Source organism: Mesoplodon bidens (genome assembly GCF_964165515.1).
Source record: "Mesoplodon bidens genome assembly, chromosome: 10".
Classification (NCBI taxonomy): Eukaryota; Metazoa; Chordata; class Mammalia; order Artiodactyla; family Ziphiidae; genus Mesoplodon; species Mesoplodon bidens.
Window position 1 is genome coordinate 105,733,616 of NC_138172.1, and position 14,137 is coordinate 105,747,752.

The 14,137-nt window shown below is 46.5% G+C and overlaps 1 long non-coding RNA gene across 3 annotated transcripts in view; it reads right to left on the reverse strand.

Moving 5' to 3' along the window:
• The window catches only part of LOC308623584, a 55,628-nt gene extending 47,980 nt beyond the window's left edge, over window positions 1–7,648 (reverse strand). For all 3 annotated transcript variants that reach the window (XR_014016849.1, XR_014016850.1, XR_014016851.1), the window contains exon 1: window positions 7,488–7,648. This is a non-coding gene — a long non-coding RNA (uncharacterized lncRNA). The remainder of the gene's footprint in view (window positions 1–7,487) is intronic.
• Between the last annotated feature and the right edge of the window lie 6,489 nt (window positions 7,649–14,137).

Below are 14,137 nucleotides of genomic sequence, written 5' to 3' on the forward strand. Positions count from 1 at the left end.
AACTTAAAAGATTTTGCACAGCAAAGGAAACCAAAGACAAAATGAAAAGACAACCTGCTGAAGGAGAGACAATATTTGCACATGATAAGAGGTTAACACCAAAAAGATGACCAAGCAAGGGTTCATATCTAAACTACAGAAACAGCACATACAACTCAATATCAGAACTGCACCCAAAATATTTTTTTAAAAAATGAGAAGACTTAAATAGACATTTTTCCAAGGAAAAAATGCAGATAGACAGCCAGAATGCACAAAGATGCTAAACATAGCTAATCGGCAATAAAATGCAAATCAAAACTATGAGATATATCACCTCAATCTTGTCAGAATGGCTGTCATCAAAAAGGTCACAAATAACAAAGGTTAGTGAGGATGTGGAGAAAGGGAAACTCTTGTAAACTCTTGATGTGAATGTGAAGTAGTGCAGCTACTGTGGAAAGAAGAATGGAGGTTCCACAAAAAACTAAAAATAGAACTACCATAATATCCAACAATTTCCCTCTTGGGTATATCAGAAGAAAACAAAAACACTATTTAAAAAAAAAATAACTGCACACCAATGTTCATAACAGTGTTATTTGCCATAGCCAAGATATAGAGTCAAACTAAGTGTTCATCAATAGGTTAGGGGATAAAAAAATGATATTTATGATGACTTCAGCAAAAAATGAAATGTTGCTATTTGCAAGAACATGGATGGACTTGGAGGGTATTATGCTTAGTAAAATAAGCCGCAGAGAAAACAAGCCTGGTAGGTTATCACTTACACGTGGCATCTAAAACATTGAATACAACAACAACAATGAAACAGACTCACAGATTAAAGAACAGACTAGTGGTTACCAGCAGGGAGAGACAGGGTGGAGGAGCAAAATAGTGGTAGGAGATTCTGAGGAAGAATGCACTATGTATAAAATCAATAATCTACAGTGACGTTCTGTATAGCATGGGGAATAGAGCCACTCTTTTAAAATAAGTATAAATGGAGAAGAACCTAAACATTTATGAATCACTATGTTGTACCTCTGAAACTAATATAATAATGTAAATTAACTATAGATCAATAAAATATAAAGTAAGAAACAATAAAGGAGAGACAGATTATTAGATAGAAATCAATTAAATAAACACAAGTTTTGGAAATCAAGGAATTAAAAAACAACATGTAAGACAACATTGGCCTTTAAAGTGTACGATCTATTCATTTAAAAGAAATCATTTAAGTGGTGAAAAATGGTACCCATTCTCACAATTTTGTATATCTAGGATAAATTATTATCTACAAAAATATGTTAGAAATATTCACTCAAAAAGAAAGAGAAAATTTGGATTAACCCATTTTAGTATACAAATTTAATATCAAAGTCTCTATGTAACATTGATGTGAATAAGTTCTGTTAGCCACTTCTAGTTTCTTTGTGATGTAAAATCTTTTAAAGCATAAAAATCAGCCTTTCTACATCATTCCATTAGACATACATAGAAGTTAAAAGAAATGAGAAGACAGAAAAATCAACCAGGAAGGTGAATTTACTGAGAAACAGCCATTCGTTCTCCCTCCTCCTTTGCTTTTCCTCCTTTTCCAGGTCTCTTTCGGTTCCAATCAAGAGAAGTCTTGAGAATTCTGAGAATATTTCTTTGAGGGCTTCAAACCACCATACCTACGTCCTCTGCCACAACTACACACACGGGAACAAAAATAAACCTCTGCTATCTACTCGAGTAGGAGAGATTCATGCAAAATAAACTCCTACATGGAGACCAACAGGTGAGTTTTCTACCTGTTCTTTATAATGTCCTTCCATTATAGTAAATCCCACACATTATGAGGCAGAAGGGGTTATGTGAGCTCTTCCTTGAAGTCAAAAACCTTGCATTCATTTCAAGTACCTGGTGATCATAGGGTACAGCCAGGGAAGGTGCCATCACCCTCGGTGGGGGGCGGTGAATGGGCTTCCGCAACCATGCACCTCCTGATGAACAGATTCTGAAGAAACAAAGGGCGGTCACACCGCAGCCAGCCTGTCAGACTGTCGGGCCACTGGGCAACCCCACCAGTCTGGAAGTGCCCCATAAGTTGCTCAAAGCAAAACTCTGCCCCCCCGTGAAGCCAGGCAATTTGGGCCAGAGAGTCAGAGGAGACCGGTAATCAACTCCTCCTCTCTGCTCACCTCCTTGGGGTTACAGCAACCCCATCTCCAAACCCAACTCTGATCCTGGAGTGCCAAGGTGGGAGCGCAGGTGGGCTCTGCCGGTGCTTCAGCGCCTTCTGGGAAGCCCCCTAGTTTGAATATGATTTGAGTTTGATCCTGAGAAACCATCAGAACTTCCCACCAGAGATAAATGAGGAGATTCTGGCCTTTATTAGTGCGCACGGTGAACCCGGTCGTCCTGGCTGTACTTGCCAACCCTCCTATTTTACGCACCTATGTTTATCCACCTTCCTCCCTGTGAGTACCTTTGACTAACCCTGAGCTCAGACTCCTGACCTATTACAGTGACTTTTTCAGTCTTTCTTTAAAAATGTACAGGTAGGGCTTCTCTGGTGGCGCAGTGGTTGAGAGTCCGCCTGCAATGCAGGGGACACAGGTTCATGCCCCAGTACGGGAGGATCCCACATGCCGCGGAGTGGCTAGGCCTGTGAGCCATGGCCGCTGAGCCTGTGCGTCCGGAGCCTGTGCTCCACGACGAGAGAAGCCACAACAGTGAGCAGCCCGCGTACAGCAAAAAAAAAAAAAAAAAAAAAGGACAGGTAATAAAATGAATTTAACCTAGAAGCAGCAGCTCAGTAAGGGAAATAAAATCATCAGAAGTTATCTAATCACAGCCACAGCCATCCAGGGCCCTGTCTTATCTGCTGGGGCATAAGAATGGGACCTTCCTAAACTTGAAGGGCATCCAATCAGATAAGTTGATTACGCTCACCTCTGGCTGTTGGAGGGACTGCTAGGCAGTCTACCCAGTGTATACTGACTGCAAAACACGGTCATGGTTTTGAAACACCTATGCTCCAGGAAAGATTTTTGTGGTGCATGGGGAAGGTTTCTTTTTGACATCAAGCAAAAAATAAGTCACCAAGCCCTTTGAGCACAGGGCTTCTTAAGAGGGAAGTAGAAGGAAGGAATGGGCAGAAAACATGATCTCCTCGGAAGTGCAGGGCGTTTTTCCAAAAGAGTAGGATTTAGTCTCAGTTTAAGGAGAACACCTTTAAATAGCTGGGACAGCTCCAAACTGCAGTTTAGGGAACGAGTGCTCCAAAAGAACAGTGCTTTACAAGTCCTGGCCAGGCAGCAAGAGGATGAAGAGTTGGTTTTGCATAGTTTTGAACGCAGGAGTAAAGAAACCGAGGCATCTCTGACTAAAAGGGCCTGAGATCCTATGGCATCAGTGGGTCAGTCAGCTGCAGGGAGCAGGGGGTGTGGGGGGCGATATTTCTCTCTCAACATCTCCCAGGGCAGCCACCCCTCCCAACCCCACCCCCCTACTCCCTTCACCCTTCCTCCCTCCACTGTTGGGTCCCCAGGGACAGCACTTCTTAAGCTGGAGCGCTCAAGCACCATCTCTGCAGTCTGGATTCTTCTGGAGCCTGGCAAGTTCTGGGACAGGAAGCCAGGTCTGCAAGGCCGCTGGGGTGCAGTCAGCCCTGGAGGTCTGGAGGGGAAATGGAGCCCTGAAGCCCACCCACGTCCTTGAAGCCGAGGGAGGAACACATCCTTCTAACAGTACTTCTCAGGGGTCAGCATGCTCCCCACCCAACAGTGATCCATACTCACTTGAGGCAACAAGGACTGCCTCTAACTGGCCCCCTCGATTGTGCCTTAAGGGTCCTCGCACATGTGTGATAGCGCTGGCCCTGGATCTCTTTAGTCAGCCTAGGCCAGTGCTGCCGGGGTCCCTCCAGTCCCATCCCCCAGCCCCTCCCTCTGGGACTGTATCTAATAGAAGAAAGAGCACAGAGGAATTGGCTAAATCAAGGGACCTGGGAGCCTGGGTATGAGTTTGAAGACCGAGAACCTAAGGCACAATTACATATTATTGGAGACTCTTGTGGGGTGTGTGGGGTGAGGTTAGGAGGCTGAGAGGCTGAGTCGACCTGGTGAGTCCAGCCCCAGGACACCACACAGCCCCGTCCCCCCTTCCCTGCCATCAGACAAGGGGTGCCGCAACTCCAGCCGGGACTCTGCACTTCCCCCTCCCTGATTCTCCTCCAGAAGAGCAGGTGGTCCCGCTCTGAGGGCAGCGGCAAGACAACAGACCAAGTCCCCCCCCGCACTAAGGCACTACTGGAAGCTCTTCCTGCACAGCAGTGCTGGCTTGGAGCAAACCCGAGCAGCGCCAAAGTTGGTCTCGTCCTGCAGCGGAGGGACGCAGGGTTTAAGTCAGCTGCCCTGGCTTTAAAGCAATCAGCACCCCCTTTAGGTCAGGTGACCCGACTTTAAATCACTGTGTGCCCCTCAAGCCTGCAACTTCAAAAGTTGGGAACTTCACTTTGATCCCAGCACCTCACATAGCTTAATGCACACTAGTCACCCCCAAGCCTGGCTTAGAGGCAGGATATAAGGTAAGGGGATGGGCGTGCACTCATGGTGATGAGGGTGTACTTCATGTACCAGAAGGGTCTAGGCACCCTGGGGTACAGCTAGCAGTGCACGATACAGCAGCTCCCTGGCAAAGCTGGTGAGGCCCAGGGAGAGCAGACACACCCATGCGTGCAGAGGTTCCAGGACGGGAGCTGGGGCACAGCCAGCCAGGAGGGTGTGAAAGTGGAGGATCTGAGCCTTTTGTGAAAGGCAGACACAGAGGATGGATGAGAAACAAAGACCAGATGAAATATGGATTTGAAAAACACACCCTGCCCTTGAAATTGGGGTGGGGGGGCACCCCAGACTTGAGACTTCTTACTCCCCAGTACCTAGTGCTTTGGCCTTTGCCCAATTACTTATAAAATTTACTGATAATATCTAACCCATAGAATACTGCATTTGTAGTGCTATTGCATGTTAATGTTTCTATAGTGGAAAAATCTTTTCTACAAGAAACAGGTACACTATCTGAAATCAATTAAAACCCCTCTTTATAAAGTACTATATTGGACTTCCCTGGTGGTGCAGTGGTTAAGAATATGCCTGCCAACGCAGGGGACATGGGTTCGAGCCCTGGTCAGGGAAGATCTCACATGCTGCGGAGCAGCTATGCCCATGCGCCACAACTAGTGAACCTGCAGGCCACAACTATTGAAGCCCGTGTGCCTAGAGCCGGTGTTCCACAACAAGCGCAGCAAGAGAAGCCACTGCAATGAGAAGCCCGCGCACCACAACAAAGAGTAGCCCCCGCTCGCCGCAACTGGAGAAAGACCGCGCACAGCAACGAAGACCCAACACAGCCAAAAATTAATTAATTAATTAATTAATTTTAAAAAGTACTATATCCTTCTGTACAACTTCTCTGGGAAGCACAGAGATGGCGTGGGAGAGTGAGAAAGACCAATATTTAGTGCACATCTCTCATGCAGGTGCTCTGCTGGCTCAGATACATTTATCCCCACTTCACAAAGGAGGAAATAAGCTCAGAGAGGTTTAGTAATTTTCCCAAAGCCAAACAGCTATTGAGTGGCAGAACCAAGATCTGAACCAAGTCTGTTCCCTCCAAAGCCTAAGTCCTCATCACAACAAAACTCAATTAATATTTACATTTATCGAATTACATTGCAGCCTGGGGAGTTCTTGGCACAATCCTGAATAAGAGTGAGAAAGAAAGAAATAGCATTGTTCCTACAGTCAACCAAAATTTTTGGAGCAGCGGCTAGATGCCTGGTCCTTTTTGGGGTTCAGCAGTGATCACGACAGGAAAAGTCGTGCTTTCATGAACCATGTAGTGGGGAGGAGAGACGGGTGCAACTTGGGTGAGGGATTTCACCTTGCTGGGCCTCTGTTTTCTCATCTGGAAAATGGGATGGGTGTTCCTCATTTTCTGGGATTGTCCGGCTGGACATTCTCTGATTCCATAAGAAGCATTTGTTTTCCTGTTTCTTTAAAATTCATTCAAGCCATGAGCCGTGATGCATGTTGTTAGCTGCTCCCCAAATCACTCTTCCCCACCCTTTTCCTGTGATCAGGTCTTTCCCGAAACATGACTCACAATCAGTCAAGTCACAGAACCTAAGGGGCACCCAGCAGAAAAATTCCAACCCTTGCTTCTCAGGAGCTCTGTGGTCTACCTGCCAGGTAAACTTAACTCACCTGGAACAAGGTGGCCATCCCTGGTTTCACATCAACATGATCTCAGGCACAAACCTCCTTTTTTTCCATTTGGTCTTTAAGTTACTTGTTGAAACAACTGTACAAATATGACAAAGGTATAAAATCAGGCATCTTCTGCCCCTAGCGCCTACTAATACATGATGTTCTGCCACTTTAAGGATAAAGATAGAACATTTCAACATTCTGCTGCCCTCATTATTTGTCATTTTTGTTGATATTTCTATTGAATACATCTTTCAAAATTTTAACAATGGAACATTTATTTAGGTTGCTCCAGACCCAGCCTTTAGTGGTAAGGGGTTTTTTGTTATATTTCTATTATGTTTCCTTTAAAAACCATTATCCTATTTAAATGGATTAAGTCAATTCTATAGGCATGTATCTTATGATATTCATGAAATGCATCCATAGAGGGCAGTAGTACAATTGATCACACTTGAGAACCTCTAGTAGCACAGTTAAGTGTACATATTATCTATGTGTAAACCAAAGTACATGCCGAGTGAGATTCTCCTACCCTTTTCACTCTGTGCCCCTCAAGCCGGTGAGAAATGGAATATTTCTTGCCATCTCAGTAAACAAAGGATATCACAGTCATCAGCCCTTGCAGCCCTCCAGTGTGAGCCGCGAGCCCTGAGGATCTCAGGATATGCAAATACAGAATGCAGGCCCCAGAGCGCTGAGGTGCATATGAAAGGAAGGAATTCAGAGAGCCCAGACTCTGGCATCTCCGCAAACAAAGAAAAGCGCTGCATTCCTCACGTGGGGAGAGCCGGTTTTCCTTAGTTAACAATCACCTGCTGATGGTCCCCATTACCTGCGCCAGTGCCCTGCCCTATCCCCTCCCCCCGGTACTTTAGCTCAGGGAGGAAGGAGGGCAGAGGGACTCCGCTGAATAAGGGGCCTGCGAGCCTCGGGAGGAGTTTTTAGCCGCTTTCCCCGCAGTCGGGGGGAGACGCGCTGACGCTGCAGCCGGGCCCTGCGCCTCCCTTGCCCCGTTTCCCCTCAGGACACTCAGGCCGACCCCCTCCCCACGTCCCCCAGGCCCCGCGAGCCAGGCCGAGGGCAGCGGCGAGAGGAGGGACCGAAGTTCCCGGGACCGGACGCTGGGGGCCGCCCTTTCTGCACAGCAGCGGCGGGTGGCAGCGAACCCCTGCCCCTCAGAAGCTGGTCTTGCCCTGCCGCCAGGGCACCGTACCAGGCGGAGGGTCGGCGCCCACTTACCCGGCCCGCCGTCCGCACGACTGTCGCGGCTTCGGCCTCCGGGGCCCCTCCAGAGCCGGCAGCGTCAGTGAGGCCGCCCTCGCCGCGGGCTCCGGGGCAGTTCCGTGAAGGCGGAGGGAAGAGACCCCGAGCCGGGAGCTCCAGCTCTGCGGAAACGCGGGCTCCGCTCTGCGCGCAGGGGGTGGGACCGCTCTGCCCCGAGGCCTTCTGGGAGGGACGGAGGCGCCGGGGGAGGGAGCCGCCAGGAGCGCAGGGCCCCGTCGGGGGTCCTGGAGAGGCGGCCCGGCCTGAGGGCCCCGCCCACTGTGACCGCAGCCCAGGCATTTTTCCTGGAGTCCTACACTACAAAGTTAGAAAGATACACGGTCTATAGTAAATATTCACAAATGATTGTTGCTGCTGTGCTTACTATCCTATTAAAGGTGTAAAATCCATAAAACACTTTAAGTTCAAAATTAAATATGAATTTTTACCTTTCTAATTATGTCTCTGCTATTCACAATTGTCGTTAATGAATCAGAGACTGTGGCATCACTAGTTAAAAGTGAGCTTGTTAAAAAAATAGAACTCAGGCCCACCGGACCTACTGAATCACAATCTGAACTTTTACAATCTCCCCAGTGTACTTGTGTACCCATGAATAGTTGAAAGGTACATTTCTACCTCGACACGTCTTTTCTGTCTGAGAAATACACACATTTTATCCAATTTGATATAAATAAAACACTCAAAAATGCATATGCCTGTGTTGAAACCATCATTTTATCATTTCTTTTCCAGATAAGTATAGTCTCTATACTGGTTTTGTGGATCACATGCCACACTCTTTTCTTGTAGTTAGAAATAAGATAGAGAAACTTACTTTGTAAAAAAAAAAAAAATATATATATATATATATATATATATATATATATATAAGTGGGTAATTGAAGACACTTCTAAATTAAAACCAGTTCTCTTAACTTGCTCTTTTCTTCTTGGGTCACATTATGAACTCTTCCCGTGGCCACACGGTATGTATACTTTTAATTTCAGGGACTGCTGACATTCCAGGATATAGCCATAGTTTTCTCTCAAGAGGACAGGCAATGCCTGGACCAAGATCAGTGGGAACTGTCCAGGTATGTGATGTTAGACAAGTATAGGAACCTGCTCTCCTCGGGTGAGGATACCTTCCTTCCAGAATTCCTTATACAACCACAGGGTTTAGAGTCCTTCATTTGTAGAATGTCTCCTGGAATCTTCTGCTTCCTACAATAGGGTTCCAGATTGCAACGTTTCAGGAAAGATTGGGAGTTTGTGGGTATAATTTATCTTATTCTTTTAACATTGCAGCCTCCCTCAGCCGCATAGCACAGGGAGACCAGCTCAGTGCTTTGTGACCACCTAGAGGGGTGGGATAGGGAGGGTGGGAGGGAGGGAGATGCAAGAGGGAAGAAATATGGGAACATATGCTTATGTATAACTGACTCACTTTGTTATAAAGCAGAAAATAACACATCATTGTAAAGGAATTATACTCCAATAAAGATGTTAAAAAATAATAAAAATAATAATAAAAATAATAAAAAAAATAATAAAAATAATAAATTGCAGCCTCCCTTTTAATATACTTTGTAACTGCTTGGGCTGTGTCTATATGAACTGTGTACTATATGCTTCTGTCACAGTCCTTACAATATTTTATTGTCTTATTTTCTGTAACAATTCTCCATGGATTCTTTGGGCTTAAGATATACTAAAAGGGAGACTGCAATTCTGGGACTTCCCTGGTGATGAAGTGGTTAAGAATTCGCCTGCCAATGCAGGGGACACGGGTTCGATCCCTGGTCTGGGAAGATCCCACTTGCCACAGAGCAACTAAGCCAGTGGGCTACAACTACTGAGCCTGTGTACCACAACTACTGAAGCTGGTGCGCCTTGGGCCCGTGTGCCATTTATTTTTTGGAGAAGCAACTACCTCTGAGTGATCAAAATTTAGACCAACTAGTCAAAATGCTTTATCACCTGTTCTAAAACACTGATCAACAGAACAAGTTTTACTAGGGATAACAGTGTAATTGTATTCTGGAGTTCATAGCGGCAATATGGTTTATGACCTTGATGCTGGATCACGACATTTCAATGGTATAACTGCTTTTAATTGTTCAACGATTAAAGTCTCACGTGATCTGAGTTCAGACTGGAGTCATCCTGGTTGCTTTCTGTCTATTGCAGATTTCTGCCAGTAGGAAAGGACAAGGGCATTACGGCTTACTTTACAAAATGTCTGGAAACTAAATGATGATATAATCTACATTCAATTAATTTATACATACCCTACTGTAGAACCATGTTTGTTAAGGTGGCAGAGCCCGGTAATTATGTAAAACTGAAACCTTTATCTGCACTGGTTCAAGTCCTCTTCCTAAGAATATGTTTATAATCAACATTCTTTCACAAATGACCCAATTTAATTCACCATAGCATTCCTCATATTAATTAAATGGAAAATCCTAGGCTATATACAAATCCAGAAAGGGCCAACAATCCTCAGCCCCCATGGATGATTACAAACCATTGCTGAGGCATACAAATTACTTATTAAAGAACCGCTATGTCCATCAACATCATCAATTTATATATTATTGCCCCAATGCTAACCTTAACCCTGGCTCTCAAAACATGAATTCCTCTTCCCATATCTTACCCACTAATTAATATAAATGTTGGCATATTATTTATATTAGCCATATCACACTTAGCCATTTATTCCATTCTCAGATCTGGATGAGCTTCACATTCAAAATACTCACTCACTGGAGCCCTAGGGACAGTAGCAGACACAATCCCATATGAAGTAATGTAGCAGTTACTCTATTCTCAGTCTTACTGATAAATGGATCATTTACACTTTCAACAGTAATTATTACACGAGAACGCCTATGACTAGTTTTCTCCTGACCCCTACCCAGAATTTATCTCCGCGGTAGCAGAAATCCAATGAAGTCCCACTTGATTTAACAGAAGTAGAATCAAAACCTGTATATGTCTTCAATGTAGAAAATGTAGCAGGCCCATTCACCCCGTCCTTCCTAGAGAATATGTTAATTTCCTTATAATAAACGTTTCCACAACAATCTACTTTTAGGAGCATTCGACAATCCTTAGGTGCCAGAATTATAGATTCTTTCATCTTGTGAATATAGTTTTTTTTAAAAAATAATTTTTTATAGTTTTATTGCCTTTAAACAAAATGTACTCCATTGCTGTGGAATATTCCTTCATAGGAGCGTGCATGGTTCATTTGTGCATCTGCTTGTGATGGTCTTCAGGTTCTTTCAGGTTTGGCTCCTGTGGCTGCAGAGTCCATGTCCGTGTGTCCTGGTGCAGGGCTGGGGGGGTTGTGTTCAGCTGGGAGGAACACTGTGGGTCTGTGTGCACGGACTTCGCTCTCTGAGGCCCGATTGTTTCAGAAGTGTTTGCACCCCCCGCTGCGCACCAGGCTTTCCATTGCTCCACATCCTGCTGATATTTGATACTGTGTCTTCATGTCTGCCATTCTGGTAGGTGTGTGCACAGTAGTTTCCTTACGGTTTTAATCCCTCGGTTGTTAGTGAAGTTGTGCATCTTGTGTTATTCACGGACTACTTCCTGTTGTTTTTTTTAAAAAGTTTTAAAAAGTGTGGTCCAATACACAAAACATAAACTTTATTATCTTAACCGTTTTTAAGTGCACATTTCAGGGTCCAGAAGTAATTCGCACTGTTGTGCAAAGCTGACCGCCATCGTCCTCCAGAATTTTTTCATCCTGCAAAATTGAAACAGTCCCCATTAAACACTCAGTCACCATTGTCCCTCCCTCAGCCCCTGGCACTCACCATCCTACTTTCTGTCTCTATGTTTCCGACTGCTCTAGGGGCCTTGTATGAATGGATCAAGCACTGTTTGTTTGTTTGTGTCTAGCTTACATCACTGAGCATTAATGCCCTCAAGGTTCATCCCTGCTGCAGCCTGTGTCAGAATTGCCTTCCCTTTTAGGCTGAATAACATTCCCTTGTATTGATGGACCATGTTTTTCTTCTCCATTCATCCATTAGTGGACACATGTACTATCTACATTCATTTCTCCTGTCATAATATTTGTGGAATAACGTCAGAAAGTCCTATGAATCAAAAGTCATTTGCCATTAACTTTTTCCTTAAACTTTTTATTGTGAAAAACATCAAAGCTAAGAAAAGGGAAAAATACATGTCAGCTTCACTTGTGTTCAGGACTTAATGCTTTACGGACTCACTTTATGGATTCACTTTATTCCCTGTGTGTGTGCTATGTACATGCGTGTGCATGTGCCTGTTTGCATACCTATGCTGTGCGTGTGCATAGGTATGTGCACTTGCACACGTTCGTTAGTGTGCACTTGCTCACGTTAGTGTGTGCATGGGCATATGCGTGCATGTGTGTTCATATGCTAGTGTGTGAATATATTTGTGCTGTGCACCTACATATGTTTGTGTGTGTGCTGTGCCCACCTGTGTGCACAACTGTGTGTTTGCTGGAACCACTTGCAGATATATCCACACGCAGCTGCTCTAACAATCCTGCGTAGCCACGTAAAGGTCACAGATCTCAGGGATTTAAATGGATGGAGCAGGATGTCCTGACACAGAGTCTGTCTTCCAATGACTGTCACGGTCTCAGTAACATGCTTCACACCTTCTTTAAGCCCCATTCAGGGTGCAGTTTAGACCCCCATTACATTCAGTCACCTGCCCCAGGTCCCCTAAAGCTACAATGTCACAGTTGGAGAGTCCGGCCAAGGCTGGGGATGTCCCTCCTGTTGGCCTGGCCTCCAGGCCCTGCACTTGGCTCCTGTGTTCCCATCTCTCAGCCAGGCCCCGACTTGGATGGGGCCGCCACCTCTTTCCTCACAGTGTCCCATCGCCCAGTCAAGGGGGTTCATTCTCCCAAAGTCAGCATCAGGAGTGGGGGCGTGACAGTCCCCACTGGGTCTCCTTCATGTGAGACCTTGTCCTTTTGAAAGAGCAGGCGCCCTGCCCTCGGGGGTGGGGGCTGGGGGGTGACATGCGGCCCACGATGGGCAGGCGGGTCACCAGGTGGGGCGAGCCAGTGTGCAAGGAGCTCCGCGGTGGGTTCTCCTCTCCAACAGCTTCTGTGCCCCTACCTCTCCCCGTGACTCCCCTCGAAAACAGCGCGGTGCCCGGGACGGGAGCCATGGGAGCCGTCAGCCACCGCCCCCTCTACACACACCCACACACACACGCACACACACACACACACGCACATGCACATGCACACGCTGCAGGGAAGCAGGACCTGAGTGCAGGGCTCTCAGCGGCCCTGAGCGCCCCGCCAGGAATTGGCCAGTGGAATGGACAGACCGGATCTCCCAGCCCGGACCATGCAGGACTGTCCTGCCTGGGTTCCAGTGTGGCTGCCTCCTTCTGGAAGCCTGGGAGGCTGGAATCAGGCCACTTCTTGTCTGTCCTGGCAGCAGACCGGGCTGCACTCTCAGAAGTTCATGGCTCACCCATGGATCCTGACCATCAGGTGGCCAAAGAAACTGGTAACATTTCTGTTTTGCCTGTTGAAATGTTTAATGACAAAGATTTTGTTCAGTTTCCTGATGTGGGTGTCCAAAGATGAGAGACCCATGTGTGTGATCTGTACCTCCTATGAGATCAGCCCTAAGCTAGTTTAAACATGGTCAAGTTCTGTCTACACGGTAGATTTAGACCTCTGCATGTCCTTTCTACTGGTTATGTTCAGAGCTGACCATGTGTTGTCTATAAGAAGAAGATTTAGGCCTGACCATGTTCTGTGTATGCTAGGACTATGGGAACCTGGGTAGAAACCCGGCCTGGCCTCAGGACTGGGAAGCCCCGTGCCTGCATCTGAAGGTGAGTGCTTAAATGTCTGGGGTCTGGAACTGAGGTGGGCTTCTCTAAGTAACAGCCTCTCTTCTGAGTGTGGTTACTTGGTCCTCCCAAGGGTCAGTGCTGTGGTCGGGGCCTTAGTCTTAATCCCTGTAAGGTTCACCTTCCCTGGGGCTCGTGGAGAATCCACAGGAGGGCTACCTGGCAATAATTCCAATTCACCAGCACGTGCATGGTGCGTAGGGAGGCAGGTTTAGCTGGTGAATTGATTGCAGGGCACGCAGATCGGGCAAAAGCCCGATGGGTAACAGCTGAGGCTGCTGCTGAGCTCTCCTTCCATTCTACCGTCCCTACTCAGAAGCGTCCAGAGCTGCCCCCCTGCTTTCAGCCCTGCTGTCCTGTGAGTTATCTCAACAAGCATGTGAGACAAGAAAGGACTGAGCCTGCCAGAACCAAGTAGTGTGCTCAACTTCAGCATGAAAGCTTTAAAAACAAGTAAAATCAACAGAATCAAACTGAAAAGAGGAGGACTTCTCTGGTACAAGTGTGGGGAGAGGAGACCCACCTGCCACATTTTCCCATCCCAGGAGGCCCCAGGAACACAGCTTGTTTCCACATGAGGGGATCCACCAGCAGAGCCATGGTGTCCTGACCAAGGGGACATGTCACCCCAGGTGCAGGGTCTGGGGAGGTGAGGTCACCCTGGAGACTGTGCACGTGTGACCCCAGTTGGGGGAGTCTGGGGAGGGTGGTTCACCCTGGGACTGTGGACA